The sequence below is a fragment of the Netta rufina genome (assembly GCF_964035555.1).
Source record: "Netta rufina genome assembly, chromosome: 6".
Taxonomy (NCBI): Eukaryota; Metazoa; Chordata; class Aves; order Anseriformes; family Anatidae; genus Netta; species Netta rufina.
The window spans coordinates 28435968-28451680 of NC_140129.1; positions in this window are offsets into that span (position 1 = coordinate 28435968).

Genomic DNA, 15713 nt, shown 5'->3' on the forward strand with positions numbered 1-15713 from the left:
AGTCTGGAAGAATAGTTGGGAGAGAATATTATTGTATTCGAAAAGCATCATTATGTGCTTGCCTTATTCATATGCTTCTCCTCAAGGCATTCCTTACTGTCTGTTTTTGAAGGACTTGAATTAGAGCCATCTTAAGTGTGACCAAGTACAAAATTGTCAGTATAAGCCATTTACCAGGCTCTTACCATTGCTTATTTTTGCATTGGAAAAGACAATGAATGTCAGGGCCACTCAATCATATGTTAAATTTGACTAGTTTTGGAAGAGCTTGGGGACTAAGTTATTGGAGAGCTCATTAGAATGACACACTGGAGTGCAAAGGTTATGAAAAAACACACCCAAACTTGCTGACTGTTGCTTTCATGAGAGATTTCTTGTGAAAAGGTTGCTGAAGAGCCTGACTTCTCTCCTGATCCAAATTACCATACAATTGTGCTGTGCCATGCTTGAATTACAGGCAGTGTGCTTAATTCATTTTTAATATGCCTCCTTATATACTGGGAAAAAAAGTCAACAACCCTTACAGAAACACGGATAGACCAGTATCTCAAACAAACTAATTACACCAGTTTACACTGGTATAAAACAGGAGGAACATAGTGCTGGATGCAGCCTTAGGTTAACTCTTTGTTTTACACAAATCATTACAGCTCAACTATTTCTTGGGAGGCAGGTAATCTAGCCCTCTGAAGCTCAAGTATCACACTCTAACTTATGCCTTTTATTCAATTATACAGCTACAGTAATGAGTTGATAAATAGGTGCTCAAGTTACATCAGTCCATATGTTTGTTTAAAAAACAGAAGTTAAAAATTAGAAAAAAAAAAAAAATCCAATGATTCTGCATTGTGCTTACCTGACTTCCTTGTGGTCTAAGATTGTAACTTAGGCTATCCTCATAGTAAAGGCACGGGTTGTTCTGTTGCTTTCCAGGTTTTTCAGCCGACCATTGGATCTATGATGAATAAACACATTTGCAAAGTTCAGTCATGAAACAGGAAACAATTTTCACCAACTCGGTGGTCACTGTTTAGTTAAACTTCCATGACCCAACTATGCCTCATTGTCAAAGCAAGGAACCAGATAATTCTTTTATGTAACAGACTATAGACAATTTAACTTTAAACTTTTTGTCTGATACAGTTGTTTTGAGAGCATTAACCAATTCATTCTTGCTCATCACAGCAGTTGTGCAACATGACAAAAATATTGGCTCATTCACACCAACACGTGGTCTGAACATTTCACTGAGCTGCTATTTCTCTGCAGGGCCAACTGTTTAAGGGTCAGCTTAGACTGCATATGCAATAAAAAATCTAATGTTAATACTGAACAAATGTTTATTTCTTAGTGGTTGTATGTTTCAACTTGAAAAAAAAATAATTTTAATGCTGAAAGACACCATAATTACCAAAAACAAATACCGAAGCTAAGTCAGAACAGATAACTTCTCCAGTTTGTATAGGTTTGTCTTTTTCCAAACTATTGTCCTTTCTATCAATACTTTTTTATCAAAAATTAACTGATAGTTTTAACATTAGTCTTTTTTAAATTTACTGACAGTTACCTTAATATTCCATCCTACACACTGTGCAATCTGTTATTGGTCAGGAAGAGAGTAGTCTATTTTGAAGAGAATTGCCTATTGGTTAGATGATACTTCCCTACATCAACAACCCATGATCATAGTATACTGAAAAAAACAAACTGGAATCTAGAAAGAAGTTTCAAAACCATTTTATTAAACAAGGAAACCTATAAGTTGCAACTTTGAACAATAAACATGCATTTAGGAAGTTCTGCTTCTGCAAATACACTTAGCATTCAACTTTGACAGTTATTTTCTGCAAACAATTATTAAAAAAAAAAAAAAAAAGGAAAACATGCCACCAAATGAACAAGTTGTATCACTTCAGAAAAAAAACATTTTTACAGCCTTTTTCATACTGCAGTATCTGCATATATAAAGGATATAAACAAGATTTCATCTATGGATAGCTGTCATATCATATCATTTCATGTGCCCTACTGGAATAGCTTGAAACATTAAGCAAACCTGTCCTATGGATATGGAACTGTACCAACTACTCTCTTATGTACCTTACTGAAAATTACATTTGTATTACTTAATGCACATAGCACTTAATGAATGGAACATACTAGTCCTACACGCAGTCAAAGTGGCTGGCTGTAATCATAAAATACAAAGTTCCAAATATTCAAAGCACTTATGCAGACAGCCATTGGTCTGCAAAGCTCTCCACTAAGGTCATTAAGCACATATTTCACACTCCAAAATCATGTTCAGCATCACGTGAGTTAAAAAAAGTTCTAGGAGAGCATATTAAGATTCTTGTGTAACCAAGGTACCTGAAAATAATGGCTTTTTAGATGTTAAATCTTCAACTTTCTAAAAATACTCCATATCAAAACCTGCACCAAGCACATAAAAAAAGACACTAATTACTTACTTCCAGTTGGCTGAATTAATTACTCTTCCAAAAATGCATATGCTTAGGGAAAAAAAAAAAAAAAAAAAAAACTGTCAGCTTTCTGACAGTTTGATCTAATACCCTAATACAATATGCACCAGTACCACATGATGAATGGAAAACTAAACCAAAATGGAAAATACATGAGAGAGAGAGAGAAAGAGAGAGATTGAAAAGATGAATGGTTTTCTTATTTGGACATCTCCTGCTAAAAAATGATACCAAAATCCTGCTTCCTAGAGTAAGTTGAGTTCCAGCAAGTTCTTCTTATATGCAGTATCCCTTTCCCTTGCAAAATCTGCATATTGACAGCATTGTCAAATGTAAAAACAGAACCAAAAGAATATCCTAAGAGCATTTGAAATAAATGCTTAAGTATCATCCAAGACAGAGCAGATTTTATTCTAAGCTACCAGAATAAGGATTTTAAATAAAACTGGTAAATTAAAACAGAAAGACATGGAAGTAACCACATACCTACCTTCTTTAAAGACATATCCAAACTTGAGACTGAAGAAATAACGGAAGAGGGAGTAAAAACCTTATCTCTAATTTACGAGCAAGCGGAAGTGTGATTCCTCCAGACTTAGAAAGCATCTGCAGTTTGTTAATTTGCCATTGAAGAATTCCGCTCTGGGAGGGACATGAAAGGCTAAGCTTTTTTTCCATAAAAACAGACATCTATCTCCTGATACAAAATTAGGCTTGTCTTTCCACATAGATATGCATATTTGCCACATTTGGTTTGAGCCTTATTCCTTGGTGTAGTGGGTTTACGTGGCAAGGTTTTGGTAGCAGGGAGCCATAGGGGTGGTTTCTGTGAGAAAGATCTAGAAGCTGCCCCATGTTTGGGAAGGGCCCCATTGTTTTCCAGATCTGAGCCAATAAGCGATGTTGTTTTGCGCCTCTGTGAGAGCATATTTAAGACAGGGAAAAAAACGCTGCACCACACAGCAGCCGGGAGAGTCAAGGGAGTGAGAGAACAGCCTTGCAGGTGCCAAGGTCAGTGTAAAGGGAGGGGGAGAGGTGCTCCAGGCGCCGGAGCAGAAGTCCCCTGCGGCCTGTGGTAAGGACCATGGTGAAGCAGGATGTCCCCCTGCAGCCCATGGAGTACCACGGTGGAGCAGGGTTCCATGCTGCAGCCTGTGGAGGAGACCACGGTGGAGCAGGTGGACCTGCACCGATGGAGGCTGCTGCCTGTGGAAGACCCCTGCTGGAGCAGATTCCGGGCCGGATCTGTAGCCCGTGGAGAGGAGCCCACGCAGGAGCAGGTGACCTGGCAGGTGCTGCTGCCCATAGGGGAGCCAGGTTGGAGCAGTTTTCTCCTGAGGGATGGACCCCATGGTACAGACCCATACCTGGAGCAGTTCTGGAAGAGCTGCTGCCTGTGGGAAGCCCACGTCAGATCAGTTCATCAAGGACTGCATCCCATGGGTGGGACCCCACAGCACAGGGGACGAGAGTGACCGAGAAGGAGCGGCAGAGAAGAAGTGCTGTAGACTGACCATAACCCCCATTCCCCTGTTCCCCTGCGCCTCTAGGGGGGGAGGAGGTGGAAGAGGGTGGATGGGGGGAAGGTGCTTTTGTTTTTTTTTTTCCTTTGTTTTCTCACTTCTCTCGCTTGTTAGTAATAGGCAATAAATCTTACTATCTCCTTATGCCGAGTCTGTTTTGCCCGTTACAATAATTATTGCATGATTTTCTCGTCCTTATCTCAACCCTTGAGCCCTTTTCACATATTTTCTCCCCATTCCTCTTTGAGGAGGGGGAGTGAGAGAGCGGCTGTGGTGGAGCTCGGCTGCCCACTCGAGCGGAACCAGGACACTTGGTGTCTGCCTCCATATGCTATTTAGCAGGTACTTCTTCCATTGCTTTCAGATATACCCCCTCCTCCCTGAGGGTTGAGTTTGTTTTCCTCAGAACACTTCACGATCTTCCATGGTTTGCATTCTACCTCCCATATTTCTTTTGCTTTTAACTTAGTTTGGCAGGTCACACACATCATATACTGAACCAACTAATAGTACAGCTGTGCATTTGTGCTAGCCCATAGCTAGACCTTTCTCCATACATCAATACATGTCTCACTGGTGTCACACTATTGCCCTGGAACCTGGAGAGCTACAAAGCTCCTTCTGGTGACTCTTGAAGTCTTAACAATGCTGTTAGGTCTTAAGACCTAACAGCATTTTATAAGACCTGGAGATAACAATATGTTTTAAGGTTGGCAGAAAAAAAACCTTGCCCTGCTTTTGGTATTTCCTACCCACGTAGGCTGACAAAACAATGAGACTAATCTCATATAACTGCAGATGCCTACCTCTTGGCTAGTTTTTGAGGTTCCCTTTGTAATCACCAGAAAGAATTGGATATATGTAAGCTACAATTCACTGAATGACACTTTTAGACATCAGATATATTTTCGATGTCTTACTTAAAGTAAAAATAAATTGCATTCTGTAAGTGCCCATCTTTCTTCATCAGCCAGAAAGTGAGTCTACGCAACAAGCTGAGAATCCAGTATCTAAGTGTCTACACTTATGGAAATCCCTACATAACTCCTCTGCTTATGGAGAACATAATCATTTAGGTTGGAAAGGACTTCTAAGATCTTCAAGTCCAACTGCTAACCTAGCACTGCCAGAATACATAATTAGGAGGTAACAATATTAACAGTGATCTGTAGCTTGATGTCAGTAATCTCTATCATAAGTCATGAAGAAAGTGGTTCAATGGTTGCATCTGCCTTCTAAGCATCTCTTTCACATTATTCTGAAGGTATAAGTCACTGGTCAATGCTGAGGACAAGATATTGGCTGCTGTGGAACTTGCATGTTATCCAGCCTGCTGACTCCAGCATTAAATCTGAACAGATGTAATGAGGAGAGAAAAAAAATAAAAAATAAACAGTTTGTTTTAGGATACTTTCCAAGGAGAAAAAGTAAGATAAATAAGTCTCAGAAAGGCTGATTCAGTCTCAATGGATCTCATTTGGAATTTATCACTTATTCCAACATTAACACTATGCAAATTTCTACAAGAGCTGAATGTGTGTTTGATTCATTAGCACACAGTTTTGCATTCACCTTCTGTGGGCGGGGTTGGGCTGAGTATGCAGAAATCAAACACTTGCAGACTGCCAATTAGAAGGATTTATTGCATGCCTTTCAGGAAGGATGTACACATAGCCATTCCCAGGGAAATGCTCTGAAAGTGCATATTCCTTTTAAACACAGATGCCAATGGGTGGTAACAGGCTGCTGAGGCTATCTATTTGTTAGTACACAATAGATGATTAAAAAGCTGTTTATTGATTTCTTGGTGAAAATCTGTGATTGCTTTCATTGCTACCAGTATCACAGGCTAACAGCAAGTTATCAGCTGTTGTGGTTTAGCCCCAGCAGGCAGCCAAGTACCACACAGCCACTTGCTCTCCCCAGGCGAGATGGGGGAGAGAATCACAAAGGTAAAAGCACAGGAATTCATGGGTTGAGATAAAGACAGTTTGCTAGGTAAAGCAAAAGCCACACATGTAAGCAAAGCAAACCAATGAATTAATTCAGTCGCTACTGCCCATTGGTGGGTTTTCAGTCACTTCTGGGAAAGCAGGGCTCATCACATACAATGGTTTCTTCGTAAGACAAATGCCATCGATCCAAATGTCCCCCAATTTTTCTTTCTTTACCCCAGTTTTTATTGCTGAGCATGATGCCACATGTTATAGGACATCCCTTGGTCAGTCTGGGTCAGCAGTCCTGGCTGAGTCCTCCCCCAGTTCCTTGTGCATCCAAAAAATACAAAATACAGCATTGTGTGAGCCTCTACCAAGAAAATTAACTCTGCCCCATCCAAAACCATCACATCAGCATTTGGGTAAAAGGAGATTTCCCCCTTTGAACTAGGGAAGAAGATAGTTCCAGTTAGGTTTACCTGAAAATCAGTTCTATCTCATGAGGAAGCTTTACTTCAACATTTACTTTCATCAGATTTCAACCTTTTTTTTTAATTAAAAAAAAAAAAAAAAAAGACAAAGATGCACTAAGAAACCTCCAGAAAAACCAAGAGCTTAGCTATGTGCTTACTTCAACTGTATACAGCCAGAATCACATCTCTGCTCAAAGCAGGCAAGTGGACGCAATTCTCGCGGCTTATGCACTCACTCTCATGTTTGATAAGTTCTACTTTGTGCATCAGAAATCTTAACAAAAACATCATAGAATTCAGTTTGGTGTAGCAAAATATCTTCAAACCAACAAAACAATCATTTTCAGCTTATTTCTTTGCTTTACTTGTGTGAGTTTGCAGTATTTTTTAAACTTGATTTGTGGTACCAGGCATTCAAAGCTTCAATCCAAATATAATTTTTATCTGATAGGAATAGCCAGAAAAAAAAAAAAAAAAAAAAAAAAAAAGGAAAGAAAGAGACAAAGGTGAGATGAGACTTAAGGAAGACATGAGATATGAAAACAAATAAAGAAATGGGTACACAGACTGAGAAATACAATACCATTGGGAAAAGAAAACAAACCAAATGTGTGCTATGGGAGGCAATTGAAGAACACAGACCACTTCAGAGAGGCCTGTTCATCATGGAGTTTTTTCAATGGACTGAACACTGCCTAAGCTATAACAACAATTATCCTGTCCTTGTTTTGGGTGTTACTGAAATCTGAAGACACATTTCTCCTTTCTTCCACATATACAGTACAGTAATGATCTGAAATTATAGCTCTTTAAAATACATTAGAAAAATAACATTGGCATCTATTGTTTTCATTTTCAGCACATTTCTAGCAGCTTTGAAAACATCACTGCATTTCATAAGCAGCCTTTAATTATTTTAGTCCTAGAAATGGTGTTCACATCAGCTTACAATGTGGTTTCTGAAATTTAAGAAAAGCTATAGACAGAAGATGCAAACTAAGGGAGTTTACAATGGAAATATTAGAGATGAAAATCTTAATTAAAATGCTCCATTGTAAGCCACTGAACATTAAAACATTTCAAGAGGTGTCAAGTTGCCATAAAAATACATGAATTATATACCCAGTTCCTCAAATTTTTGTCTCCAGCTTTCTCTGTTTTATTACTACTTTCTTATAATATCTAATTGCTTACTGAAAAATAAGTTGGAAATAAAAGCAATGTGATTCAGACTGACCCAAAACAGCATAATTTCAGGGCCTGAATTGAAAACAGTAAATAAGAAATATGATAAACCAGAAATGTAACTCATCACATTGCTCACAAGGAAGATGATTTTTCCTAAGCTTTTGTTTTAGTCTACTCATCTGCCATCAGGTTCTTCTGCACACTGTAATTTCCTCTTCAATATTGTGTCATTAAACACCCCTGACAATGTCCCATATTCTAGTAACACCTATGTAGTCTGTGCTCTCAGTAACTTCAGCTTCACTCCACATCCTTAGCAGAAAAATAAACTCAGTTTGCTGTGGTTTAGCTAGAGATCTTGTGTTTTGACTGGTGCATCAACCATTCCCACTGGTCAAACTAAGCAAGAATCAGTAGGGCAAGAATCTAGACTTTTCTTTCTTTTCTCAGTAGTTCTCCCTTGCCTGTCTAGCACCAAACTTTCACCACACTTGTAGGAACTTACTTTCTTTTAGTCCTCTGCTGAGTTTTACTGAAATTAGTCAAAAATCTGAAAGTTAGAGGGGCCATGGGAGCCATCAGTTTGGTTATAAAAGGCTGTTTAGTTATAAAAGGCTTCTTTCCCTGAGAAGCCAGGCTTCCCCATTCCTTTCAAGCTTCAGAAATACGTAAAACAATTTTAACTAGTCCATCACATTTAGCTTGTAGATTTTTCCAGAGAAAAGAAATATAGTTCATTAACAGAGATAAGTTACTCTTAGCTTGAATCAGTAAATGCTACCACAGGAATAGCTGTGATGGCTTTTTCAAACAGTGAAAGACCTTCTCTTACACTGAGGAATAATTCAGGATGATACGCGATTCAGGCTTTTGGAGTCCTTCATGTCACAAGGGAGACTGAGGAACAAGCATGTCTACTGGATATTTGCACATCAAAACAAAATATCGTTAAACTGGGCCACTGATGCTGACTGTATTACCAGATTTCACGTTTATCTGGGCTTCCAACACATCACTTGCAATCCTCATTTCCAATGTATTGCTGGCTGATGAGGGTGCTGTTCCCTCCAGTTTACTCCCATGCAGCTGGGGAAAGATTCCCCCTGGAGCTCTGCCATGTCTTTGTGCAGGACACCTTCATACTGGCATAGTTTCTAGACTTAATATCTTATGGACAGATAATCCCTTCCATGCTTTTCATGGCTCTATAATTAGAGGATACTGAAGATATGAATGATGAGTTAAAAAAAGGTAAATTGTTAATTATGAAGAAAAGCAAAATGTGAGGAAACTTGTACTTTAAAATGAAACATAAGAGATCCCAGTAAGAACATTTGAAGTTAGAGAGAAAAAGCACTGACAATCTATCAGATTTCTATCGAAAAAAGGCTGTCCCCTTTTTCTCCCTCTCAAGCTTTTTTATTCAACTTTTTCAGTTTATCTACAGCACTAAAATCTGTTACTCCCAGGCTCTTGTTCTGAGAACTCATTAACTGAAACAAGGAAGGTAACAATGAAGAAAGCAAATAGACTTTGATTCATACATGTTTAAAGCTACAAGAGATTGTTCAGACTGTTTATTTTGATGTCTCATAACAGAATAATTCACCTGAATTTCACATAGTAATTGCAAGAGAACACCCCTGCCACACATACACACTCAGGTAAAGACTCAAATCAGTTATCCAGAATATTAAAAGTAATTCAAGTAGCTGGAAAGCACAAAAAACGTCAGAGTAGAATTGCCAGAAAATGCTGCCAGTTTTCTTTTGTGCCTCAGACACCTACAGCCCAAAGCTAGGGGAAGAATGTTTTTTTCAGTCAAAATGGCCTTATTACCTACAGATATGAATGTTTGTCACACTCATCTTCAAGGAGTTCTGCCTGTTCGCTGTGAATGTTAATTTAACTAACACAACACCGGATGAAGACACAACCTGGAAAGGTTGCCCTACTCTGGTTTCTGACACTTCCTTATTTCTTTTTCTTCTAATTCCAGCTTTCATGTGAATACCTCCACACATAAGTCTAAGATATTTTTTGCTTGCTTTCTTTAGGGAGAGGAAAATAGTCCCATGTTCATAAAGAAATAATATCAGAAAAAAATGAAGTAAATCTCTACGTGTATGTCAAACAAATATGGACACTACCTCTTAAGCACACTAATAATGAAAATAATAATAGTAACAACACTAATGGTTGCATTCAAGGTAGAAAAAGATAGTGTTGTTCATACAGACCTTTTTCTAAGTGTTTATTATTTCAGTAGGCCAAATGTGTGAGAGCACAAACACAGGCACACAAGGATGGAAGAACTTGCTTATGAGAACATGAGGAAAAAACAGACACCAAGCTCAAGTGTTGAAATCCTTCAGCTACCAGAAGCCCTGACTCTGACATAGTCTACATCATATCCTTCCTCATCCATGAGATTCCTATAGAACTCTACTCCTCCCAAAAAGAATTTAAATTAAGTTTAGACATACTTTTACATCTCAAAAGGAAGGTAGGTCAATTCCATACATACACATCCTTCTGGGATATTACTAGGTAATGCTCTTTATACCACAGCTGAATTTGGTCTGGAGGCCTAACTTACAAAGGAGAGTTTTTGTCCTTTTTTTTTAAATCTTCTTCTGTCCCTTTGAAGGATCCACTTTTACATGGCTTGTCTTGTGCAGAGAAGGAGGGAATGTTTTCTGTGAACTCTGCTAGTGAAGCTAAATTCATAAATATCAAAAAGAGGAAAGAAATGCAGATGAATGGCAGCAACAGTGAAAATGCTGGAGCAAGGAAGAGGAACAGGGTAAGAGGGAATGCTTGGGAAGATCATTTAATAGCTGTATAATAAAGCTATTTGTTATGCAGCAAAGGAAACATCTGAAAACAGAAAGCAATTTGCAGACTGTTTGGTCTGAACGTTGTGGCATGATCAAACAAATGCCTAGAGAAGAAAAAAAAGTCAGGATTTTTTCATGCTAAGATCCTGTCCCACCTTTTCACAGAATTACATATGAGGAACTCACAGTACAACATTTTCCTGCAAGCATTTAAATGACAGTTCCAAACCAGGCTACCCTTTAGTCTAGAACTCAGACTACATTTCTCACACAAATGCAGTGCCCCTGCAGACAGAGAATTAAAAGAATGAAACAAACTAGCTCTCCCTACACTTTTCAACACATTGTTTTTGCATCTAGAGGTCTTCTCTTTCCTCACTACTTTTCTTCATCTCCTTTTCAACATTATATTACAGGAACAAACCCAAGCCACCACTACAATAAGAAAGGTTCTCACTCTCAAGGCAGGCAGTCAAATGCATTGCAGTTAGGAGATAATGTATTTATTTCAGAGACAGACATCAGGATTTAGGTGGCAAGTAAGGACCCAAGTAAGATAAGCTTATCGGAAGGAGGCTGGTAGAGGTAGACAAGACACCCCTGGAATTGTTGCTGACCAACAGGGCACTGTCAGAACTACATAAAATTTGGTTAATCTGTGTTTAAGTGCCTTACACTGAAAACAAGTCCTCTATTCCTGGTTACAAATGTACAGCTATCAAGATGTCCCAGATATTGCTGCATCAAGTTTCATCAGTAGTTGTCACTCCATTCACTACTGACAACTACTGCCAACTGACAATGATCCCATAGACTTCTTACAGACTTTAGGGTTTATTTTGTTGTGGGTTGGAATTCTCCTGAAATTTCTTCTCACTATCATTACCCACACACTGACTACATTTGGGTAACTGTCTGCCATTTCACAGCTTGGAAGAAATCCAGAGTTTTGTCACTGCATTTCTGGTACAAGGAACTCATTCAACATTACCCTGGTAGAAATGTCTAATGTGCTACAAACTGAATTTTAATGAACCTACCAAGATTTCAGAGGAATACATTTTCCTGGTGAAATAGTTTAGTGCGTATTCCTTCAGCTTCATGATGCTGCAAACCAGATTTAATAAATTACTGAACTTTAAGTACATTACTAGAACGCCCTGATGACAAAGCATCTTTAATATCCATATATGATAACCCTACAGACATAGGGTGATTGTATATGAGGGGATAAGTAACTTACAGCTGATTTTCAAAGGGACAGTAGTTTTGAGACAATTAAAGATTTCAGGGTATTTTTAAAATGGAAAAAGGCCTTTAAACATTCTTTATTAATAAGAGCAATGAGTATTGTGTTGCTAATGTATTAAGCTAGTAGAAGTTTACCCAAATAAAGACTAGAATTAGAGGAAGAAAAAGCTGAAAAAGCAGAAGTGTTTAAATTTTTATGCTAAGCTACAGGAACACATGCTTTGATATCATTTTATCAGGAGATCAGACATGCGAAATCAGTCAGATGCAAAACACCATGTCACTTCAATAGACATAACTGTTGAATTAAAGTATCTGCAGTTATATATTTATGCTATTTAAAAAATACATTCTGAAAATACTTTGAAGTAAAATAGATTCAAATTGCACCTGCTTACATGTATCGTTCTATCTCATTACAAGACATAATTCTTCTTGTCTGTATTGTTACCACAAACCATTGCTAAAAATAAATGCAAACTTCTGGCACAGTCAAAAAAAAAAAAAAATAGAGAAGCTGCTCTAACAATTTAAAAAAAAAAAAAAAAAAAAAAAAAACAAACAATTATCCATCACAGCAATATGCTGTGTCTAGGACCTGCTTATAGCTTTATTTTTAGAAGACAGCAAAGGGCAAAAAGTAGTATTTGAGTAATTGTACATTGCTTTGCATAGGGAAAATTTTTTTGGTCATTTGGTGATATTCTAATGCCCTGAGGCATGAATACAGACTAACCAATCTAGCAGGTAAAGCTAAAAATTTTATGGATGATCATAAAGTTAGCTGGCACCTTTTAAAAGTTCAGCTACACTGTTTGATTTTGACCTCCAGCATAATCTAAGTGCTTTGTGAAGAAATATTTCATTTCATTTGCTTGAAATTTACCCATGATTGGCTTCATGTGACTTCATGTCCTTTAATTATGAAAGAGTGCAAAAAGTCTGGGACTGATTGTTATTTTTTCTTCTAAATATACACTTTATATTTCCAGTGTTTAATGAAAGCCATGCTAGACTGTTTCTAACGCTAGGGAATCCTAAATTTTGCAAAATGTCAGGATGTAGTTTATTCACCATACATCAACATGATATGCTTTCCAAAATCCTGCTTGTTTACATGATTAGAATTAGACTTCAGTAACACGTGAACACCTATTTGATTTTAACTTGTTTTTTTTTTTTTTTTTTTTTTTTTTGGAAGGATGACTTGAATTAGACTCCCACGGATTTCATGAAACTGGTCTTTATATGATGAAATAAAATCAGGGTCTACAAAAATTCATTTAGAGAGAAGTACTAGTGAGTAATGAGACACTGGAAATTGAAAAAGCAGAGAGCACTCCAGTCCCAGAAGAAAGTCATGCACTGTTGTGCTTTAATACATTTACTTCAGATTTGCTGAAATCTATGGGAAGTCAATCCCCTGAAGGTTCTTGCTGGCATCTTACCCCCTAAGCCTAGATGTGCCACCCCTAGAGAACACTAAGCACTTCCTGCAGTCTTGGTAAGTCTTGGTTCCATCACATACAAGCAAAATTAAAAAGCACTTTTGGGTCTAGGGTTCATGCCCTGTGCAAGAAAGAGCAAAGTGAGTGGTTATTGTTTCCAAAGCAGATATTTCAGACCTGATGTAGGGATGACATAGTCCTATGCACTTGCCTCATGTACTATACAAGTTTGGATATTAGCTCCAACTAGTCAAGACTTCACTGTAGTGTTGGATGTTCCTTGATTAACCTGGCTGCTTATCAAAGTCAACATATAGAAAAGATTCTGGGGAGGAAAAAAAGAATCTTGCCATATACCTGTCAAAAACATAGCAAAGGTGCTCTGCACTGTTAATTTTTGATGTCGACAGTTCGAATATATCCTCTATTCCTTCCAATTGTCATACTGTAATCACCTGTTCTAGCTATCTGTCCCTATCAGTGTATTCTAGCTCAAGGCACTGCAGAGAGAGAGGCATCAGAAAATTTGACATCTTAGTCACTCATTTCCTAATATCTATTTAGAAGTGTAATAAAGATGTCACATGTGCATGAAAGAAAAGGACACTCGCTCTGGAGAAGTCACATCTTAAGATTCACCCTGAGATTTAGAGTTGCATTCCAAAACCAGTTAACTTGATAAAGAGGAATCTGAATCAGACACGTTTTTGTGGCCTGGTGGTGTTCAGTTGGATATTTAAAATATTATCTGTCTACATCAATACAGCCGTGGATCACATTTAATCCCCTATGATCTTGAAGCCTTAATGATAATCAGTTTTTAGTTTGATTGTTTTTAAAGAAAATTGCTGTTACGAAAACAATTGACATTTATAATATTTGTCAGTCTCTACTAACATTAAAGATGCACTTCAATAATAACCTATGAAAACAGAAATCTGGTGATATGCCAAAAAATATGTGGAAATATTTGGGGACAATATTTCATACACAAAATTATTAGGTCAGCCTAAATATCACCAATTGTTATAAATTATTTATAAAATATCACTTAATAAGTATCATTTCAGAGACAAACACCTCTTCTAGGACACTTGTTTTTAACAAAGGTTTAGGGATTACTCATAACTGGATGGACTGCCAGAAGAATGGAAAAAGCTTCTTGAATTTCCTCTGCTGTCATGACCTACAGTCTCTACAGGTCATGTTTTGCAGGTGGGAAGTGACCTCCATGGATCACGGGTAGGAATATGTTTTTATATATTTAATCTCAGTTTAAACACTAACATGCTTAACCTAGAGGTTCCCTTACATATTTCAGGAAACAGCATGCCTTACTTGGGAAAGTTTTCTGATGACTCAGAGTCAGGTCCAAGCCAAGTAATAGGTAGCTGTTTCCAACACACTGAGTATCCACATGCAGTGATGAAAGCAATGTAAAAACAAGGTCTTAAACTGAGGAAAAAACTGAAGCATTTTTCTCCTTTCCTATGAAAGTCTGAGTGGGTCTTAAAAAGCAAAGGAACATACAAAATAATTTTGGGCATATTTCTCAGGGACCAACACAGAAAAGAGACATGTTTTAACAAAATCTATTAGAGGACAATAATTCATGCTATCTATCATATTGTACCATTCATTCATGCATCATCTAACAAGATGACATTTAATACAAAATAAGAATGATGAAGGTCACAGGAATTTGCACAATTTATTACTGGTGTCAAGCCAGATTAGTTTAGCTAGTGCTTGACTAAAATTTGCCTAGTGTGACTGTCTCTGAGTAAGAGGTTATTATCTAGTTTTTTTTTTTTTTTTTTTTTTTTTTTTTTTTTCTCTCATATGCAGTCTTACACTGCAAAGGACTGTAGGGAGTTCTCTGAATCTCACTGGAAAAGGGTTATTCAGGTGTCACATCATGCTTCTGCCTCAGCTTTCACTTCTTCCTTTCAGCTCTCAACAGTCACTCTCAATGGTTGATATAAAGATTATAATGAGATGCAGTAGCAGTGCTAGGCTTTTGGGAAAGTCAGAGAAAAAAACCCTTTCAAGGGTTGAAGATGAGATGAAGATCTCAGTTTGGGGGTAAAAGAATACATAAAACACACAAGATTTTTTTTTTTTTTCCAAAGTACTGTCCACATTTGAGTATTGGCCAGAATAATAGCCTTCAGGAATGAACGAATACAAGTCAAAAGAGACTCCACTTTATTATCAACCCACCTGATAAACTCTAGGATCTGCTGATGTAGAGGCCAAACCATTTTAGTTCTTATGTAAGGAGAAACATGAAGTTGTAATGAACACCAGTCTTTGGTGGAATCTGACCCATAGTCACTAACACACAAGTCTGTATACAATATCTGTTCAACACTTTTCAGAAAAACAGCCAAATTGTATTTCCTCAAAGATTCTTGCCACATTTTTTTTTTATAGTATCTTTATAAAATACCATGTATTTATGCAACTGTGAATAATTCAGACACTTCCCTTGTCCAACTTCAATGAACTTGTCAGCATTACTCCAGGGTTAATTAAACCCAAGAGGGACAAAACTACAGTGTTGCTTT